Below are 22,145 nucleotides of genomic sequence, written 5' to 3'. Positions count from 1 at the left end.
CGAGTTAGGAGGAAATTTGTATTTCATTTGTACAGGAGCCCCCCCTCTTAGAGTGGGGAGGGGTCCTAATTCACCGTAGAAAATTTTCTTGCCCTCGAAAACCTTCACATGCCAAAGTTGGTTCCATTTGCTTGATTAGTTCTCGAGTTATGAGGAAATTTGTATGGAAGCCCCCCCTCTTAAAGGGAAGAGGAGTTACAATTCCTCTTATAAAGAGGGAGGGGTCTCAATTTACCATAGAATAAATTCTTGTCACCGAAAACACCCACATGCCAAATTTGGTTCTATTTGGTTGATTAGTTCTCGAGTTATGAGGAAATTTGTATTTCATTCGTATAGGAGCCCCCCCTCCTAAAGTGGGGAGAGGTTCTTATTCATCATAGAAAACATTCTTGCTTCCAAAAACACCCACATGCCAAATTTGGTTCCATTTGCTGGATTAGCTCTCGAGTTGTAAGGAAATTTGTATTTCGTTTGTATAGGACCCCCCCCCCTCTTAAAGTGGGGAGGGGTCCCAATTAATCATAGAAAAAAATTTTGTCTTCAAAAACACACACATGCCAAATTTGGTTCCATTTGCTTGATTAGTTCTCGAGTTATGAGGAAATTGGTATTTCATTTGTACAGGAGCCCCCCCTCTTAAAGTGAGGAGGGGTCCTAATTCAACATAGAAAATTTTCTTGCCCTCGAAAACCTTCACATGCCAAATTTGGTTCCATTTGCTTGATTAGTTCTCGAGTTATGAGGAAATTTGTATGGAAACCCCCCCTCTTAAAGGGGAGAGGAGTTATAATTCCCCTTATAAAGAGGGGAGGGGTCTCAAATTACCCTAGAATAAATTCTTGTCACCGAAAACACCCACATGCCAAATTTGGTTCTATTTGCTTGATTAGTTCTCGAGTTATGCAGAAATTTGTGTTTCATTTGTATGGGAGCCCCCCCTCTTAGTGGGGGGAGGGGTCTCTAACCATCACTAAAACCTTTCCTGGCCCCAAAAACCTCTACATGCAAATTTTCACTCCGATTGGTTCAGTAGTTTTTGATTCTATAAGGAACACAGGACAGACAGACAGACAGACAGACAGACAGAAATCCTTCTTTATAGGTATAGACTAGCTGACCCGACAAACTTCGTATTGCCACAAATTAACCTGTGTTGTACATAAACCATGAATCTCGGATGATCTTTGTCACAATCTCGAGTTTTGCAAGCCCCCCAGTGGGCGGCGCTTCCGACGGCGGGTCACCGGCAACACTCGCGACCGTCTCGTCCTGACTGATCTAGTGTTACTATAGATAGTTTTTGTGGTCTTGTATTGACTAATGTTTTATGGAAGAGTCTCGAATTTCTCGAGTTCGATTAGTTTTTGAGTTTCGCAAAAATTTCTGTTTTATTTGTATGAGATTCCATATCCCCCTACCACAGGGGTGAGAGGTCTCTAACTATCGTAAAATAAATTCAAGACTCCAAAATCTCCCACATGCCAAATTTGGTTCCATTTGCTTGATTAGTTCTCAAGTTATAAGGAAATTTGAATTTCATTTGTATGGGAGCTCCCCTCTTAAAAGGGGAAGGGGTCGTAATTCACCATAGAAAAAATTTCTGCCATCTAAAACTCCCACATGCCAAATTTGGTTCCATTTGATTGATTAGTTCTCGAGATAAGAGGAAATTTGCATTTCATTTGTATGGAAGCCCACCCTCTTAAAGGGGAGATGGGCCATAACTCGCTTTCTAAAGAAGAGAGGGGTCTCAATTCAACATAGAAAAAAATCTTGCGTCCAAAACCACTTACGTGTCAAATTTGGTTCCATTTGCTTGATTAGTTCTCGAGTTATGAGGAAATTTGATTTTCATTTGTATAGGAGCCCCCCCCTCTTAAAGTGGGAAAATCCATAGAAAATATACCACAGCAAATATTCTTGCCTACAAACACTCCAGAACTAATCAAGCAAATGGAACCAAATTCATCATGTGGGTGATAAATTTGGTTCCATTTGCTTGATTAGTTCTAGAGTTATGAGGAAATTTGTATTTCGTTTGTATGAGAGCCCCCCCTCTTAAAAAGGTAAGGGGTCCTAATTCATTATAGAAAAAATGGTTGCCTCCAAAAACACCCACATGCCAAATATAGTTCCATTTGCTTGATTAGTTCTCGAATTATGAGGAAATTTGTATTTCATTTGTGTAGAAGCACCCCCTCTTAAAGTTGGGAGGGGTCCTAATTCACCATAGAAAATATTTTTGCCTCCAGAAACCTCCACATGCCAAATTTGGTTCTATTTACTTGATTAGTTCTCGAGTTATGAGGAAATTTGTATTTCGTTTGTATAGGAGCCCCCCCTCTTAAAGTGGGAAGGGGTTCTAATTCACCATAGAAAATATTCATGCCCTAGAAAACTTTCACATGCCAAATTTGGTTTCATTTGCTTGATTAATTCTCGAGTTATGAGGAAATTTGCATTTCATTTGTATAGGAGCCCCCCTTCCTAAAGTGGGGAGGGGTACCAATTCATCAAGGAAAAAAATTTTGTCTCCAAAACCACCCACGTGCCAAATTTTGTTCCATTTGCTTGATTAGTTCTCGAGTTATGAGGAAATTTGTATTTCGTTTGTATGGGAGCCCCCCCTCTCAAAGTGGGGAGGGGTCCTTATTCACCATAGAAAATATTTTTGACCTCGAAAACTTTCACATGCCAAATTTTGTTCCATTTGCTTGATTAGTTCTTCAGTTATGAGGAAATTTGTATTTCATGTGTATAGGATCCCCCCCCCTCCTAAAACGGGGAGGGGTCCCAATTCATCATAGAAAAAAATTTTGTCTCCAAAAACACCCACATGCCAAATTTGGTTCCATTTGCTTAATTACTTCTCGAGTTATGAGGAAAATTGTGTTTCTTTGGTACAGGAGCCCCCCCTCTTAAAGTGGGGAGGGGTCCTAATTTACTATAGAAAATATTCTTGCCCTCGAAAACCTTCACATGCCAAATTTGGTTCCATTTGCTTGATTAGTTCTCGGGTTATGAGGAAATTTGTATGGAAGCCCCCCCTTTTAAAGAGGAGAGGAATTATAATTCCCCTTATAAAGAGGGGAGGGGTCTCAATTTACCATAGAATAAATTCTTGTCACCGAAAACACCCACATGCCAAATTTTGTTCTATTTGCTTGATTAGTTGTCGAGTTATGCAGAAATTTGTGTTTCATTTGTATGGGAGCCCCCCCTCTTAGTGGGGGGAGGGGTTTCTAACCATCACTAAAACCTTTCCTGGCCCCAAAAAACCTCTACATGCATACTTTCATCCCGATTGGTTCAGTAGTTTTCGATTCTATAAGGAACATACGGACAGACAGACAGACAGACAGACAGACAGACAGACAGAAATCCTTCTTTATAGGTATAGATTAGTAATTCATCGCCGTAGAAAATCGAAAATATTCCTATGAAGTTTTTTGGGGAAACAGGGGAGCTCAAATTTTTCAAATATTGTTTTAATTAATAAGCACTCCCAAGTAACAATTTGGGTTTTATTACACACTTATGATGGCATTTAAGACCAAAATTGGTCATGAAGACCGCCATGAGAGTACACTACTTGGGCTTGATACACATATACTATTGGGGATTTTTTTGGTCACTGACAATTGAAACTCGAAAAAGTTGTTAATAATGTAAAGTCTATCGCTGGTGCTATTTTGTACTGATTGACCAGCATTGGCGTAGCTAGAAAATATCCCTGGAGGGGGCCTAGCGATGTTCTTCCAAAAAAAATTCATTATGGTCCTGCACAAGGCTTTATAGTTTTGTAGGTTTTTTGAGTCCCACATGGTAACTTCATGAGGGCTCACGCAACTACGGACTAGATGGTTACCATCCGACAGATCTTGTAGAAATGTCGGTATGTCGGGAGTACAACATGCTCACGCATCACATCTTTATTGATTTCAAAGCAGCATACGATACAGTCGATCGAAACCAGCAATTACAGATAATGCAAAAACACTGTTTTTCGGATAAACTGACGCGACTGATCAGAGCTACAATGGATAGAGTGCAGAGTGGTGTTTTGCGTGCGCTTCTCGGGGACACTTTCGACTCCCTTTGAGACGCGGCGAGGATTACGACAAGGTGACGGTTTATTTTGCTTGTTATTCAACATCGCTCTTCAGGGGGTGGCTCGATGAAAGCGGAATCTAGGAGGATTGAGCTAAAAACGAATGCGTCGAAGATCAAATAAATAAAAGAAAGAGACTCAAAGGAGATAAACGCATGCCTTCCACGACAGTAACTGTTGACGGCGACGAACTAGACGAGGTAGATGAGTTCGTGTATTTGAAATCGCTGGTGACCGCGGACAACAACACTAGTAGGAAGATCCAGCGGCGCATTTAAGCGGGAAATCGGGCCTCAAATACCATACTCCGCCGTACAAAGAATAGTTCTTTATGGACTTGAAGCCGTGACACTGTTCACGGAGGACATACGCGCCCTTGCCGTGTTTTCGTGGAAGGTACCGCGGACAATATTTGCCGAATACAAACTGAAAGCGGAGAGTGGTGGAGACGTATGAATCATGAGTTACAAGCACTGTTGGAGAGATGCCCATCGTGCATTTGGCGAAAGTCGGTAGGTTACGTTGGGCCAGACACGACGTAAGGATGCCGGACGACGACAGTGCGACGAAAATGTTCTCTTGAATAACTGCACCGACGCCATGAACAGGGGGGGCTCAACATGCAAGATGGCTCGACCAGATCGAAAGTGATTTGCGTGACGCCTGAGACGATTAGGAAATTGGCGACAAGTGGCCCAAGTTGAACCTACACAAGTGCTTGAAACAGCATGCGCCGAAGTGGCTACTAGGCTACAGGGTAGCTATTAAAAATACATCCACGCAGTAGGAACATATACATTGATTTTTTCCGGTTTTTAATTCTAATGGGGAAAATTTCTAGTGGGGGCCTGCAGGATTCTGCAGGGGGCCTGGTTCCCCAGGCACCCCCTCTAGCTACAGCAATGTAAGTAAGTAACTGATCACATCTGTTCTTTAGCGGCATCTTAGTATTTCTCCTGGCACTATCAAGACGCGGTGAGGTATATCGTTTAACAAACGGATATCACCATTGGCGGTGGCAGTTTCACCTTCTTCGGATGGAAGTTAGTCCATGTTCTGTTATCCCACCTGCCACCTCCAATCTTGTTTAACAGGCCTCTTTGATTCGGCGCATCGTAAATGGGCAGCTGGCTTAGCTGCTTTGTGCTAACTCAATGCCTGCCTACGCCTCGCGATACTTCGATCGTCCATCAAGTTTCATTCGGCTTTATCACGTGACGAAGATGTTCTTTGCTGCTAGTACATTGTTCTTCTACGGTTCCACCAAGTGACAGCTCCGAAGTTGTTTGACAAAGGCCCGTCGGCAGACGTCGTAGCGAATCTAACTTTCTCTTCCCGTCGTTGATCACGTGTAACGCGTTACCGTAGCACAGCGATAACAAGGTGATGGTCCAATGCAATATCGGCGCTGCACTTGTTACGTACATCGAGAAGGCTCCTACTCCGCTTTCGCCAGATGTAGATGTGGTCAATTTGGTTTGCTGTTCGATTGGCGCGGGAAACAGACGTGACATTTTGTATTGGTGTATAGTGGAAGAGCGTTCCGTACGATGGGAATCTCTCTAAGCAGTGGCTGTAGCTCGTGATTCATACGTCTACGCCACTCTCTGCTTTCCGCTTGTACTCCACCAAAAACAGTCCGCTACACATTTCGTTCAAATACGGCAATATGGCACGTCTTCCGTAAGCAAAGTTACTGTCTCAAGTCCGTAGAGGACCGGTCTGATTGCTGTTTGTGGCATCACTGGTAAAATTCCAGCTGGTAATTTGAATTGGAGCTCTATTTTTGTATCTGTGAACATGGTTTTGCCTATTTCATGAGTTTCCTGATCAGCTTCATTAATTCCAAAACTTGATTCGAAAGACTCCCGAGCCTGATTGGTATTGATGGCAATTGATCCCGGAGAATGTTTCTCCATCATGAGGCTCAGTGTTTCATTACAAGGAATAGTGAAGGATGCGTCGTGCAACTTTTTATTGCATTGTGCAGTCGCAATGTCTTCCGAAAAAGATTTTTGTAACCTTGCAACCGCTATATCTAGTTTGCTTTGCTGTCTACAGTTCTGATTACGTTATTATTGCCATTAATATTTTATTCTCAAGATTTCTTGCAAAAGTATCCGATTTTGGCAATATAAAATAGCTTGTCTACCAAAAACATGTTAAAATGATAACCCCTTTTATTATGTGTATTCTAAAGGAAACAAAAATCCATGATTTTATGATCGTGCTTACAACAGATAAAAATTTCAATTTTTTAGGAAGAATATAATTGCTATTTCTGTTCTATTTTTTATTAGTTTTAAGTTATATTAGTAGTTCATGATTCGAAATCGAAAATATTCTTATTCAAAGTATTGTAGCAAAAATTTCCCTAACGTAGTCTGGGCATCAAATGGGGAAGGCAACTAGGAAAAAGCACCCAACATAGCTCTAGCCATTCCAAGTCCCTGCCTTGCGCCTCCACGTGGCCATACCTGAAAATACTTCAATTTGTATAATTAAGTAGCCAAGCTTGGAGGTGCGGCGTCGTGGTGTTCCTAACCTTACAACTATAGTTTTAGGTAACCATTGAACCACACGGTTTTATTTTGGCAGACTAATCTATTTCCAGAGCTGGCGGAGTATCACTTAACCTAAAATAGCAAAGATACTCCCAACGACTGTAAACAAAGCCTTATCTATACATGAAGCGTTTGGTACGGGAGATCCACGCTTTCTTCTTTTCCCTGTATTTCAAGAAGTTGAATGGAATTAGGTATTATTTCTGGTTCCACTTGATGCCTCTGCAGTACATGCTGCGCAGTTGGCCTGGCAGTTTAAAACGAAATGATTGATTGAATGAAAAAGGATTGATTCAAGTAATCCTCATTTTCCAGGATGCTTTCAAAAATTGGCTGCGTTAATGTGAGATTAGATTAGATTAGAAAAATTTGTCTAACGTAGTCCAACGTATACAAAGATGTGGATATTGAAAGGCGACTAAAACACGTCAGGCTATAATGGGGTGGCCACGGAGCAACAACAATATTCAGCAGAGAACCCGACAGTGCCGGCGGCTTCGAGGCTAGACCCCATTCCCGTTGGACGGTTCCTGAATTCGGCACAGATTCGATAAGCGGATTGTCGCCGAAGAAGTGAAGCGAGTAAATTCTACGTCAAGCATACGAGTTTTCCAGAAATAATCCTAGAACAACAGAAAAACGCAATCGTGAAATGTTTGTCACTGAAGAATAATAAATCAGCCAATTTAGATTTGTGGAATATTCAGTTGAGTCAAAATAAATTAACAAATGATTAAGAATGAATAAATGAATCGACGATGTAAAGAGATCTTTTTACTGACACACATGGCACGGCGATGTAACAATTATTTGTTTTACGGGAATCTTGGCATGATATTAAATTCTGTGATCCCAAAAGCAAAAACCCGAATTAATCCACCTAGCGGCGTGACCTAGCCTTTCTACTGTCACAATAATCATCATTTAATTTCTCAGGAACATCTATGTATAATTAACTTGACTATATTTTTAAATATCCGTTCCGTATTCCTCAAAATCCTTATTTGCCAGTAAAATTCACAACGTATTGCGTAGAATAATTAAATTTTCTTTCCTTGTGTGCGTAAATACTTGTAACACCTTATTTAGTTTTATAATCGGACGGCCTAAACTTTCGGGCTTCAGAGCCACATAGGAAACTTGTTTTGAATTGACAATATGAAATATGTGTTCAGAACAGATTTTTTGATAATTAATTAATACCATGTGTTCAAAAGTTAGCATCTTTGAAAAACAAGAGTTCAGAAAAATTATTATTATACTTCGCCTTTGAAGACAAAGAATATCGACAACAAAATGATTAATCTCAAAATTTTACTATTAGTTTGCTTGGCTTCAATTTTGCAGTATATCTGAATTAGAAAAAATAACTGAATAGAGCATTAGATATGAAAAAGAGAAATTGAACTTTTTCTTAGCTGACGCTCCTTCAGATAATTATTTTTGCATGAAAATCAAAACTTATGCTTTTTTTTAATGTACTTTCATGAAAAGATAGTCATTAGCTCGATCGCATCGTTTTTACAATGTTGGAGGGTTAGGAAAACAAGAGGGTTGCAAAAGCTGCGCCTTAAACATGCTTGAGAATGGGAAATATGATCGATATGATTTTCAGTGCTTGTCATTTTTGATTTATTTGTTGAAACATGATACATGACATAAGACATCTGTCCTTTAAAATGTCATTAACGAAAACAAATCTTACAAAATTACTACCGTGCAACGTTTACTTCCTATTTTTCATATAACATTTCTAAGCTCTAGTATCTATTGATTGAAAAGAGCATCTATTGATGCGCAAAATTTGTTTGAAATTTGTATAAATTTATTTGGAAAAATCAACTCATTTTCAATCCTATACACCACCATGAAGGTATGCTTAAATTAACTGCTTTTCTTCGCTGTTTGCTTTTCGTGTACAATTGTGAGTAACAGCAAGTGAACAAAATGACAATTGAAATCTGAAATCAAAGAAAAGAAAAAGCTTTTCGATTGAATCCCATTATTTAATATTTATTTGCAACAGATACGTAGTTCGCCTACGACGTGCAGGCTTCAACAGCGTCTTATTTCAAAGCGTATACGTATCTGTTGCGAATAAATATTAAATAGTGGGATTTAGTCGGTAAAAGTTTTTTCTTTTCTTTAATTTAAAATTTCGTATTCCACTAAGAGGCTTCAAAAATTTCTGACAATTGATTCAGAAAAGTGAGAAACATCTTTTCTTGAATTTCAATGCAAATTTAAAAATTGCAAATTGTCATCCCAAGTAACAATTTGAGTTTTATTACACTCTTATGATGACATTCAAGACCAAAATTGGTCATGAAAACCACCATAAGAGTACAATCAAACTCACATTGCTGCTTGGAATCACATACACACACATACATACATACATACATACATACATACATATATACATAATATATACATAATATATACATACATACATTCATACATACATACATACATACATACATACATACATACATACATACATACATACATACATACATACATACATACATACATACATACATACATACATACATACATACATACATACATACATACATACATACATACATACATACACACATTGAATATAATCAACATTTGTTTTGAATTCACACGTTTTAACGGTTTAATATACGGTGCTTAAGTGTTAAAGTTTAAATAACTTTTGAATGAACTGTCCGATTTTAAATAACTCGGTTTCGTTTGATAGATCTCAGTAGTAATTTTCAAATAATAATAAAATGTGTGATGTTTTTTCATTGAATTAATGCTTATATGTTACAAAAATATGTTTTAAATACTATTTTTTCACATTTCTTTATGTAACTTTCAAACTACAAGGCCAATCGTCATGAAATTTGGAAGTTAAGGGTTTGCAAGGCTCCTCTTTCATATGCAATCAATTTTGTTCAAATCGGTTAAGGGACCTATGAGATAATGAAGTCCCATATTTTTCATATTTTTATACATAACTTTTGAACTAAAAGTCCGATCAGTATGAAATTCAATAGCGACCAATGGGACACCTAGACCTTTCATTTGACACTAAGAACATTAAAATCGGTCCAGCCATCTCCGAGAAAAGTGAGTGAGATTAAAAGCGTCACACACACACACACACACACACACACACACACACACACACACACACACACACACACACACACACACACACACACACACACACACACATACATACACACACACAGAAAATGCTCAGTTTTCGAAACTGAGTCGAATGGTATATGACATTCGGCCCGCAGGACCTTCTTTCCATTTCCGGTTTTCCAAGTGATTTCTATACCTTTATACTATATATTTATATAGTAGAAAGGCAAAAAGAATATGGAATATACGCTAATTCCAACTGGTAAGTTGCTTCAATTTTTAATAAAAAAAATTGGTTTCTTTGGTATAGCTTTGGTAAGCAGAAGAATGATAGTAAAGGAAAGAGTTGAATCCAATAGTTATCATTCGTGCACTTCAGAGAACTTGTTAAACTAATTTTATTTTGTTTTTAAATTCCGTAAACCTTATATTTGATCATACAAATCTACGACGTGCTTACCTTGATATTTTTTTTTATGAAATTACGTGATATCGTGGTTCAATGGTTAAAATTTCAGATTTACATTGTATAATTATGGTTAAAAGTATGAATTCTAAAACAAACGTGCAAAAGACAACTCAGAATTAAAAAAGCGAAAACAAAGAATAATTTATTTCCTATGAATTTTAGCCTTTTAAACCAATTTTGGAAACTCCTTCAAAACTGTGCATCCATTTTAAAATAGGAGTAAAAACAAAGATCTACTTATATACGGCCCCGATCTTCTGTAGTAAATGTTAATTTTTGTAAATTTAGTTCAATTAAATTCTGAAAATTCGTTGCCTTTTCAGAATTTTTTTTTGTCAGTTCCTATCGAATGGTTATAGATTTTTATATTCTTATCTTATATTTAAGCTGTTAGAATCATTAGAATTTTATTGAGTTCGAAGAAGAACAGCAGATAAAATATAATAAAATGTAACCTCTCCTGAACGTTTGCGCGCAGCTAAACCCTCGTGCAGCCGGACTGCGAGTGTGCGAGTGTGTGTGTGTGTTCGCTTTTGACGTTCTCACCGCTGTCAGCGGCAATATCGATTTTGACGTTCCTGCCCTGTTCACTATATTCATAATTTCACCTACACAAAGCTTTTCGGCGGACTGTCGGCGCATGAACCGTGCGCACACCAGTCGGCACACATCGACATCGTAAATACGCGTAATTACATTCATGCTTTGCTCTCTTTCTGCCCGTGGGTATTGAATGGAAAAAGTAAACATTCAGCAAAACACAACACTACACTGCTGCGAGAGAAGCGTTGATTGTGTGGAAGAACGACATGAAAAAAATAACTACTGAAGGATTAAAATCAGCTCGTCTGTGTGTATTGTGAATGCCAGTTTTAAGGCGTTTTGTGTCAAAGTGGTACTATTTCCGTGTTTTTCCTGCAAAAAAAGCCGAATGGCTCGCTAAAAAAGGTACGTGGACATTTTTGAAGTGCAAATCTAAGCATGCTAAGTGTTTTACCAGTCGGAATCGGTGAAGAAACGCGTAAATTTAGCGTCAAATTTTGCATCTGGCTGGTACCGATCGGATCCGAACCAACATCATCCGCCATTTTTTCCTGTCTCTTTCCGATCTCGGTGTGTACTGACAGAGGTGCTTTTTGCACAGACAGGCAGTTTTTTTTCCGCTGAGAAAAAATATGTGATAAAAATGTTAAAAATAAATGGCAATATTTTACGACCGGGTTCCGTGCGGCTGGAGTGCTTACGTAAACAGCGAACGGTGGATAAAAAGTCCTCTTTCGATGGCGAATTTCTAACATTGCCGCTGCTAGCAGCTTTAATCGATTCGCAAATATGTCAATTTACGGTAAATCTCCGATGGGTACCTTATTTGGACACGGAACGGTATGTTGTGGGATGTAGCTCCAGTAAGCTGGTTACTTCCTACCTCTAATGTGTATTGCGCTTGATACGAACTTTGATACGAAAACAAATGAAAAAAATAAGAATTCCTATCGCTTTCGCCGAGAAGTTCTGAGGCAACTGCTTTCTATTCCAATAGGAAAATCAGTATGCTTTTTTTTTCACCCGTGGCTAAGCGGAAGTGAAGTGATTCATAATTCGCGTCATAAAATTGTGATTACTACATGTTGGCATGTCATCAACAAAGAGGTACGATACAAAATAGTAGCTTGAAGTAAAAATTTTCGGTGGTCGCTTAGTTTGTACAAACAGCTTCGCTGTTTGCCCTCATTTCTGGTTATCGTATACGTATCTAGGTGTATGATGTTGCAAAGATATCATAGAAAGACTACATTAAGTTTTAAAATGCTGATCTAAATAGCTGCTATATGTTCTTCCTACTGATTGATGTCGCGGTGAGAACAGTTTTTGTTGAAATATTAAACTTAGAAATCATTTTTCTTGAAGCTCAAACATCAAATAAGCCACTTGATTGTTTATTTTGATGCAATGTTTACATTAGAAGTTCTGTTCTACAAATAGAACGGTAGTTTTCAAGCAAAGCAATGCTCTTTCGACTTACGCACTCTCAGTACACACTAACAGGAAACCCTACTATAAGTCGGCCCAGATGCTATTTCACAGAATTTTAGATTTTTGTTTGTCTCGTTGACTCAGGTTGAGATAAATAATTCCAATATGAATTCTGCTATCACGGTTTATCTTATTTCTATAAACGTTTATATTGACAAAGCCAACTTCTTAGCTTCATTCTTTAATTGATGACAAATATTCTTGATAAAAAAAATCTTGCGGCGTCTTCGAGCAGCAGCAAAAATTGAATGAAACATCGTTACTGGCGTCCGTCGTTGGTACAACGAGATCAAAACGACTGAGCGCCGTCGCGTAGCTTGGCTTAGTGCTACCGCTACGTTTAATTATAGACGAATATGAAATCATTTGCGGTTATTTTTATCTCGGGGTCAGAACCAATTCAACACCAAACTTTAATTCGATGTATTACGCATACGTACATGGTTGTTGATAGGTGGTTCTTTACATTATGTGTGTTCTAGAGATTGTAACCAAAAGGAGGTTGAAAAATTGGAGATGAATTACGTGGCAATTTTTGCATTTCTGCATTCAAAGAAATTGAACATCGTTGATGGGCCAACTGTACTTGCGACGACTGCAACTACTGCCTGTGGAACCCCGAGAGAAACAGGACTATCACTTTTTGCGACAATCGACCGGTTTGCCTTGTCAGGGCCGCCACCGCTGGCTGCTACACTGCACTGTTCCAGTGCACATGTTTTCGTTCCATTTGTATTAACGCTTATGACCAAACGAACCACTTTCCTTCACCATATGGGACACGCTCAACTCACTTGTGCATTGTGCACTTGGTGGCTGGGCTGGTCGTTATGAATGGAGCTGATGACTTTTCCCCCAGATCGGTTGGCCAGATTTATCTGAGAGCTTGGCGATTTCGAACTCGGGATGTGGTGAGCAGGGGATGAGCGTCAAGGTGGTGTTAAATTCCGCAACCGCACTCTCCACAAACTTGCACTTGTGACCGTGTGTGCGAGTATTGATCCAAAACTCGATCAACAACCCACTTGATTGCAATCGTTGCAGCGAATAGTGGGTAACGGAGCAAGAAACGTACTCTGAAAGAATAGTATTGTTTTCTTGCAGCAGAAGCGTGACTCACAATCGTACTATTTAACCCACTATCCAATGTCTGTAGGGGAAAATCATGTGCACGACTGGTTCGGTGAAATTCCGCGAGAAAATCGTTCCATCCTCGCTATGGAACGAAATGAATTCCGGGCTTGGAGGCCCGGAATTTGAAAACTAGAGCCAAAATCCTACTCCCAATCGTGAGAAATTGAAGCGTAGGTCAAACTAATCAACCGATTAATGATACCGTGTGAAGCGCAGTGGTTACAGGCGGTCATGACGATTGTCCCTCCGCGATTAATATTTAGAGCCCAAAATGGTGAGATGAACCGCCGACGAGTTAGTCAGTTCAAATGTGTCGGAAACGACGCCTGAACGTCGTTGATGACGTCGCTCGTCTCGGCTAAGCGGAGTGGTTTTGCAAGAATTGCGATGATATCATGCTATCCGCTGTTTAATGATTGTATATCGCTGATCACTTAACATTTTTTACGCGCGGTCATGAGCACTCACTGGGGAGACAAATCATTTCGTACGAATGGTTGTTACTGCAATTAGTGATTGGAATGTAAAAGCATTTGTCATAGGTTGGGCCGTTACTGTTGCTGGTGTGTTTATCAACAGTAAACTATGTACTCATTTTTATGCTAATTATAGCAAAGCATTGCTCGTTGATTGCATCTTGTTGTGTTTAAGCTTGAACTGTTATATAATTTGCTCGGCTCGAAATCGGACGAGTAGAAAAGTACATGGCTGTGTGTTTGTTTGTCCCGCCGAAGCATTTATCGTTACTATCGGTATCTTGAGTTTGCATTTTATTGTCGGTAGAGTGATTTTCTGGTTTTGCATAATTCATATGATTTCATCTGTTATATAATATCAATAGCTAAAAGTTTAAATATATTTTAACGTTTATCATAAGTTTGTAACTAAAAAGAAACTGATAATAATTCACATTTTTCCGGAATTCAAAAGAAAAAGAAATTTTCAAATTCGGAATAATATTATCTGCACTAAAAATTATAGCTTATAAAGCGAGCAACGTTGAATAGGTTTATTTTGATGGATGCAAATTTACTCTGCAATTTAGAAAAAGAAAATTATAGAAATAAATTGCAAATAAAGTGCAAGAAGTAGGCAAACAACTTAAGAAAACTGCTGGAAAAACTTTCTCTCCAAATAGATTGCTAAGTAAAGCCTTGGGTACATCCGTCTTTAGACATTACCCTTTTTATCGATAGACTTCGCACCCGATTATTAGAGTACAGGCCAATTGCGGGGAAACAATTGACTCTAGCAGCACCTTCCAGCCGAGATTCGAGCATACGACAACTGGTTTGTTAAACCAAGATCGTATCTCGAAGCTAACTACGTGGGCCAAATAGATTGACAGCTACCAATTTAACTCAATTTTGCATTTTGCATCAACATTGCATTTGATATGAAGATAGAATTTACATAGATATTATACGGAGCTGATCATTCCAATATCGACCATCGGCAATATCGAACCTCAGCTATTCTCTACAGTTTTAAACGACGTTTGTTATTATCATCCCAGGAGGATGCCGACGATCACAAACTGTTTCTTGTGATACAATCCATTGTAGACGATGTTGAACTCCTACGGTATCTTGATGGTGCGTTTAAAAGGTGCTTCTACGATTGGCTGATCCTCAAGGCCCAGAAAAAAACATCCCAAATTGGGGACAAGAAGCAGAAGAAGCCATGCTGTAAGGAGCGATAGAGGCCTAACATTTAAAATATTAGCTTGTCGTAAAAAATAAAATGGTTGGCTTCTTTTACCGATGGTCGTTCTTCTCCGTTCGGCGCCCGCTCGCTGAATAACACACAGAAAAGTTTTTCTCCTTGCCGCAACCCTCTGCATGATTCGAAAGGACTCGAGAGTAACACGCACTTAGCACATCACTCGCTCCAGGATATCTTTAATTAACCGCGTCAGTTAGTCCGAAAAGCCGTTCTCGTGCATTAACTACTATAGCTGATCGCGCTCGACTGTATCGTATGCTGCTCTAAAATCCACGATGCGTTGGACATTGTACTCCCGACATTTCTGCAGGATTTGTCCGACAGTGGAAGCTTGATCCGCAGTACCAGGGGCCCCCATAAAACCAGCCTGATACTGCCTTACGAAATCTCATGCTGTTAAGATAGACGACGTAACCAAATCTGCGAGTGTTCCTTCTGGCGGCGTTGATCAGCGTAATATCATGGTAATTACAGGTCGATTTCCGCGCGCCCTAAATGGTGATGTTCAAGAAAAACCGGTCATCGATGAAAATATGATAGAATTGGTTTAAGGCTTTGGTAAGCTGATCCCCAGGTGTTTTTATTGTGACTATGCTTGCGGGGCAAAAAGTGCTTCTGATTATCAGGCTTCGGGAGGCAGCAAAGTTGATGTTTCATCGGTCGTTATCATTCGTGTCGGTGTGGACATTCATATACTCGACGACAACCTTCACATCCTTTGATGAACAGCTGTCTTAGATCGTCCCGAACTGCGCGTAGAACGCTTCCTTCCCGTCGTCCGGTCTACCTTCGTGTGGACAGTGTACATTTACCAACTTGTTGGACGCTTCACCATTCCGATAACATTGGTCCTTGCCCTTTGTACCTTCCCGCCTGCACGATAGATCTTTTGCAGTGCTACGATGCTGAATTTCAGGAGTTCTAGCTGTTCGGGCAGGACCCTGTCACCAGCTACAAAATTCAGTGATCTGCAGTTCCGGGTACCATGCATCCATATCATATTCTCATTTCGTCGCCTTTGTCCATACCGAACCCATTTTTATTGATTGTTCATTACCTCATTATGGCCACGTTACCGATTCTCATTACGGTACACGTTTCTTAATTTAGCCGCCCACTCTGGATCAGACGCTGCCCTGAGCCGCTCATTAGGGTGAGGAAGCGTGAAACCATCAAGAACCGTTCTTAATATGGTTACAGACACTCATGGCTACTGCTCGTATTAATACTCGGTATTCGCACGGGCGCCTTCTTTCCTGTCCGTATAAGATCATAGTTTCCTCCGAGGTTGGTTACCTCTCCACAAAGTTTGCTCGTACTGCATAGGAGAGAGGGATAGGAATTGCTAGATAAGAGGCTAAGGACCATTCCTACAGGACCGTATTGGTGAGGAAGTAAAATCGGTGCCATTGGTCCATTTTTGCACGAGCCGTCTGCATCTGTTTTAAGGTGAATGTTTAACTAAAACATACTAAACTTTATCCACTACGGACGTAATTGGACAAACACTTTGATAAAGTATTCATTTCCACCCGAAAAGTAGTGAATAGCAAAAGCTCGGTAATACGGAAGAGGAGGGGGTTCCACGTGGGAACCTTGAGGGAAACCGGAAGTAACTTCATTCGAACCTTTTAATAAATCCTGGCTCAAAATCAATCTTTGTAATTTAAAGAGAAATAATTTTTTGTTTGAAAACTTTAAATTGGTAAATTTTCCAACTTTAATATAATGATACAAGTTTTTCTTGCGCACGCCTGTTTAAGCTTCCTAGACCCACCAAACCATTTCGTAGACCTCGCAGAGAAATAAGGAATTTTTTGATGAAGTAATATTGAGACTGGCGTGCAAAATATTTCAAGCTGACGCTTTGGCCTTTTTTATTTTCATTTGGTCATATTTTATTAAAGCTCGTTCTTGCCTGTTACTCCATTAGATCATAACCACCAAATGCCCCGCATATCCATGGAAAGCGTAGGTTGCATTAAGGCCAACAAAGGCCCATTGGTTATGTACAGTGATTTCACCGAAAACAAGGTTGTGTGTATGAAAATGATGAGCGAGTGAGAAAAAACCGCAATGTATTAATGAATGATTGTGCAAGGATTTCATTAACCTTTAGCTTTTGTTACAAATTCTTTTAAGTCAAAAGACTGAAAATCGAAAAAGAGTCTCCTTTAATTCTTTATAAATTTACTAGCTAATTGCTCCATCTTACTTGGGGACCCTTTGTGTGTCAGTCGCTTGTAAATCTGTTATTGTAACGAAAATTCTCATAATGCAAGAAACAAAACGCTTTTTCTTCATTTGAATATGTCTACCCTTTGTCAGTTCCACCCTTTTGTTGTCTTCCAGCTACTTGTATATTTGTCTTTCTCTCGGTAATCCCCATTAAGCAAGACAAAGCTTTTTATTACGTTTTTGAACCTCCCTCTTGTCAATGGTCATCCTATTCGCCCCTTCCAAATGCAAATGCAAATGTCATCCTACTGCTATCGTTCCAAATGCAAAAGAAACGCACCTTTTAGCCATTTGAACCTTCCTCCCCACTTGTGGGAGACCCCCTCCCACTATTGTCAATACCCTTGCATGGCCCAGCTAGTACCAACTCGTATATCAATGTACGAAAATTATCGAAAATATCACAAATTTGAAATCGTAACTAAAGCTTGAAAAAGTGGGCCCAAGTTGATTTTCCATCGTATATAAAGATAATAACTGACATACATACGATTTTCAGCACAAAATTGTATAGCATTACGAAACGAGTCGCGCTTAATCGGGTATTATCGTATATAAATACTTATAAATACGCTTATAATTATTTCTAATCACGTATATCGCCTCCAAAATAGTACGGATATGCCAATTTTGCGCATCAAATACGATTCATATACATGCTAAGTACATCTGTACGTAATGCTGATTTTCATCTTTTATATACATACTAGTTGAGCCCGGTTCTTACTATCCGGAAAATATAAATGTCTGTTCAGAATTCAGAAAACTGCCATTGGCCAGTGTTTGCGAAGATATTTAATCTTTGTATTAGTTCTTTTATTTCTTATATTGCATAATAGAGCTCTAAGATGTTGTACATAAAAGAGTCAAAGCCGGAAACTGCAGCAAATAGTTTTTATGCTCACATTGGATTTTATTTTACTGAATAAAAAAATTTTGCGACTTGGTCCGGTATTATTTAATACCGACCATATGATATCGCGACAAGCAATCGAGTTGAGCAGGCGAGTCGAGCAGTCAAATCAAGCAATCGAGTCAGTTGGATCGAGCAGTCTAGTCGAGCAGCGGAATCAAGCAGACGAGTCGAGCAATTTAATCCAGCAGTCAAGTCGAGCAGTTGAATCGAGCAGTTGAGTCGAGCAGTTGAATCGAGTAGTCAAATCGAATTGTTTAGTCAAGCAGTCTAGTCGAGTAGTATAATCGAGCAGTTGAATCGAGTAGTCGAGTCGAGTAATCCAGTCGAGCAGTGGAATCAAGCAGTGGAATCGAGCAGTTGAGTCGAGCAGATGAATCAAGCTGTCCAGTAAAGCAGTCCGGTCGAGCAGTCGAATCGAATAGTCCAGTTGAGCAGTTCAATCGTGTAGTTAAGTTGAGCAGGCGGGTAGAGTAGTAATCAAGCAAATGTGCCAAGCAGTTGAATCGAGTAGTTTAGTCGAGTAGTCCACTCGAGCAGTTAAATCGAGCTATTCAGTCGAGCAGTCAAGTCGATCTGTTCAATCAAGCAGTTGAGTCGAGCAGTCGAATCGAACAGCTCAGTCGAGCAGTTCAGCTAAGCTGTCCAGTCAAGCAATCAAATCAAGCAGTCTAATGGACCAATCCAGTTGAACCATCGAGCAGTCCAGCAGTCGACCTGTGAGGTGACTGAGAATACAACCCATTGCCCCGAAAGCATGACGTCCTGTCAAGAATCTGTTTTAGTTACCGATAAGCCTCTTATGACGTCCTGTCAGAGACCTGGGGTGACATTTCGATTCTCGTTTCGAGTGATTTTGGTTCGTTTCGCCCATTCGTTTAACGTGGTCGAAACGAACCAAAATCACTCGAAACGAGAATCGCAATGTGACCTCTGGTTTTTGGTACAGACAAGCCTCTTATATAAATAGATAGAATGAAATGCCTTTATTCCTCGTCCCCCTGTAGGGTATCACGTAGCTAATTATGCATCTATTTGCTCTATGAAAACTCCTTTAGCGGAAGAGAAGCAAACCCTTTTCTTCATATATCCCTCCTAGAGCCCCCCCCCTCCTTTCTAACCCCCCTCTATAGGACCCCCATTGATAGGTAGCACTCTATTTTGTTAACCCTCCAGTGTTGATTATCTTATGTCAAAGAACATGTGTCAAGTTTGGTGAAGGCGGTTCAATCGTTCTGGAGTTATAGCGGAACATAAAACATACTCACGTTCACTTTTATATATACATAGATTAAGATATCCATTTTCATCCGTTTTATTTCTAAGAAAGCTTCGTAAACACCTAGCAGCAAAGCCATGGGTATAAACGGCCTTAAAAACTTGACCCTTCTTTAGCGACAGACTTCGCAGCCGGAGTACACGCATTAGAGTACGGGACAACGATCTTACTGACTCTATTGGTAGCACTGCCCAGTCGAGATTCGAACATATGACGACTGGCTTGTTTGGTCAGCATCGTACCGGAGCTAACTGGGCCGTAAATACCTAAAATCATCTAACTAGGTTTTCTAAAAACTTTTAGAAATGCTAAATTTGTTTAAGATAGAGGGGATGGATACTTAGACAGTTTTTCCCAAAAAATTATCTACTATTTTAACATTTGAAATCAAATAAGAAATGAAGAAATTGTACTTACTTACTTAAATCTAGGAATACTATTGTTTTGGGAATGAACCAAGTGAACTACTAGTAACTTTCGAATTAGATCCAACGAGAATCTAAAATATATTATCTATCGACAATTGCATATTATTTTTTTTAATTATGAAAACAAAGTTTAATTTCACATAGAATAGCGTAATGCGAAGAAGCTGCGCATGTCTTATTAGACCGCTAAAGTTTGTTAGAATAATCAAAGACATCTCCTAATTGTTTTGCAGTATGATAACCCTGTCTCACGTATGTGTAAACATGGCACAAACGATAGAGTAAATATTTTGCAACACGGTAAATACTCTCCTTGTTTGCATTATTTCAAATTATTACCCAATACTCTTTGCGAAGTTTTTGGCAAATAATAAAATTTTTTATCGCAGGGAAATTTTAATCCAAACCACCAGAGTAATTCAATTATGCGGTATTTTATGCTATTTCTTAATCCTAAACACCAACGCAAATGCTCCCAGGGGCTCAGCCATTGGATCTAAATGTTCATTCGAAATGTAAACTAGTCGATAATGTAAATCAGCCCATATGGAACAGAAAAAATAATACTTGCAGTCCCAGATTCCATACGATTTCGTGAACTGATTCCGCCTGCACAGCGTTTTCACATATGTCTGGTCAAAGTCGTATCCGTGGTGTCTCTCAACGGCATGCACTGACTACACTCAGCACTTAGCACTCACCGCTAAGTCATCGCCGTCATCGCCGACATCATCGTCGCCGTCGTCATCGGTGAACGAGCGCGCATCATCAGCCAGTGCCAGTAGGACCTAAGTCACTTGAGCTCAAACCGCGCCACGCTCAGTAACTGCCAGCACGTTGAGTTAGTCGCGCGCGATTCTTGTACGGCTCCCGCTCCAGTTGGGTAGTGTTTATTCATTGTAGCCATTCGCTTCCTGCCCATCACCGCCACCCATCGGGGTCGGTTCACCCCCGCACGATCCCATTAGTGTGTATCCCGTGTCGTACGTTTTGACGGGGCGCGCGTGCGTGTGTGCTTAAATAGTGTGAAGCAATCGGTGCATGCCACCCGAGCGATAATAATTGTGATGATAGTGAATTACGGTCCTTTTTTTCTCAGCTCCAGAGTCGTTAGAAAAATGTGCCCTTGAACCGATCAAACTGCCCAGAAGGGAGTTGCCATCCGTTGGGTTATTGACGACAACGACGACGGCTGCACAGAGTTGTTATCGCGGCTGCATACTTACCATATCGCAACTCCGCGAGTTGTCAATATTTAGCTTTTAGTGTTTGCGACGTGACATCGCCCGCTGACGTCATTGTGATGTATTTTATTGTTTGATTTTGCGTTTTTAGGTTTCATTGCCAAGAAGTGATTTTTGTGCTGTCTTCGATGGCGCTTTACAAATGATTTTGTGATTTATTGAAGAAACGATCGCTGTAGTGTGTTGAAAATTTTGTAATTGATTGTGCCAGTGAGTGTGAATTTCGAAATTAAAAATAAGCGTGAAGTAAATCCGAAAGGTATCGGATCGAGTCAAATCAAATCACCTACTCCTACGTGCGCACACATATACCTACAAGTGTCGGATTTACCCACGTAAACATCAACCGAAGGAGGAGGGAACTTTGCGAGCCGAGCTGAGATCCTACCACGCACCAACCGGCGCGGCAGCGGAGGCCCCAAGGTAATCCGATCGACGAGCACTCGAGCAGATTGCGCTTAAAATTGGACCAAAATACGGTGAAAAAATTATCCCGTCCTATCGCGGTGCACATATGAGTTTACCCTGCAGCGGGCCAGTACCGGGTGCACACTGGCACTGGTGGCGAATTATTGATTTTCCACACGGCGGCGTCGTCGTTGCGAGGTTTCACATTATCCGGCCACCGGGTTTTTACCCGTTCCACTAACTCACTACCACCGGCACCACGCCGCCGCCGGTGTGGTCGCATTTGACTCTGGGTTAATCTTTTGTTTTCTACTTTGAAGTACGGTGCAATCGGGGTGATTCGGTTCGCCACCTGAGAGTAGTCGTCGGGGGGATCGTCGAGCTAGTCAATTTTTAGATAAATATACTACCTCCGTAAACTTCACCACAGTCAAGCAAATTAGAAGAGATGGATGCTCCCTCAAGA

At 40.1% G+C, this 22,145-nt stretch overlaps 1 protein-coding gene across 7 annotated transcripts in view; it reads left to right on the top strand.

Annotated features, from left to right (window-relative positions):
- The first annotated feature begins 11,152 nt into the window (after positions 1-11,152).
- Positions 11,153-22,145, top strand: part of LOC128738464 (talin-2) — a 135,165-nt gene continuing 124,172 nt past the window's right edge. For 3 of the 7 annotated variants that reach the window (XM_053833633.1, XM_053833632.1, XM_053833626.1), the window contains exon 1: positions 20,883-21,694. The gene's annotated coding sequence lies outside the window, so the exon portion shown is untranslated. Of the gene's footprint in view, positions 11,225-20,863; positions 21,695-22,145 lie in introns of those variants that run through there. The other 4 variants (XM_053833628.1, XM_053833627.1, XM_053833629.1 and 1 more) reach the window with 4 other exon arrangements.

Source organism: Sabethes cyaneus, chromosome 2, assembly GCF_943734655.1.
Source record: "Sabethes cyaneus chromosome 2, idSabCyanKW18_F2, whole genome shotgun sequence".
NCBI classification, from domain to species: domain Eukaryota; kingdom Metazoa; phylum Arthropoda; class Insecta; order Diptera; family Culicidae; genus Sabethes; species Sabethes cyaneus.
Note: the sequence above shows the minus strand (reverse complement) of the source record. Positions and strands in the feature narration are given on the sequence as shown.